The sequence below is a fragment of the Tinamus guttatus genome, unplaced genomic scaffold (assembly GCF_059628265.1).
Source record: "Tinamus guttatus ecotype Peru unplaced genomic scaffold, ASM5962826v1 Tinamus_guttatus_pri_ptg000599l, whole genome shotgun sequence".
Lineage (NCBI taxonomy): Eukaryota > Metazoa > Chordata > Aves > Tinamiformes > Tinamidae > Tinamus > Tinamus guttatus.
Window position 1 is genome coordinate 1707934 of NW_028289133.1, and position 817 is coordinate 1708750.

An 817-nucleotide genomic window follows, 5' to 3' on the forward strand; every position below is an offset into this window, starting at 1 on the left:
CGCCTAGATCTTCTTGTGAAGGCCCTGTCTTGGGAGGTTTGTCTGAGCTGTGGATGGCTGAGGAAACCTGGCCACCAAGAGCTGCTGTTCCCTCGTGAGCTGCACCAAGAGGATCCCCAAAGCGACCGGCTCAAACCCAACCACCACCACGACGGCAGCTTCGATTGCTCCCGCAGTGCTGAACGCTGCTCCCTGCTTCCTGCTGCCAACAACTCCACGTGCACAACTCGGAGCTTTCACACACAGCCATGGAAAATCCTCTCCCGGGGTTTGAGGATCTGTGAACAGCCTGAGGTGACACATTTCCACCTGCAGCCCTTGTCCCTGTAGTAGGGCACTCTGACAGAGGACAGGTTTGAATTCCTCCAGTGCCCCGGGAAGGCAAAACACCCCTGGCTCCCTTCCCTCTTAGGGAATGTTGTTCCTGCCTAGGGCTTTCTCCAGGTTCAGTTGTTGCTGCCAGGAGACATGTGCTGGAAAAGGAGGCTGCCGGGGCTCTTCCATGCCCATAGCTGCTTGCTGCCTTAGGCAAGGAAACCAACTGCACCAACCAAAAGTGAGAGCTGGAACAGGACTTTCCTCCCTCCCTTTTCCTGCATACAAATACTCCTAATACTGTAGAAACAGGAATTAAATTTGTTTAGGACTTTGTTTTGTCTGCTGGTATTAAAGTGATTGAGCCACTAAGCAAGGGTGAAAGAAGAAAAGATACTTTGATCATCCCTTCACAAATATGAGGCCAACCCACAGTCAGAGGCAGCAGGAAAAAGATGTTTCTGGAGAAAGCACAAGGCTGCACAAACAAAGAGAAGCAGGC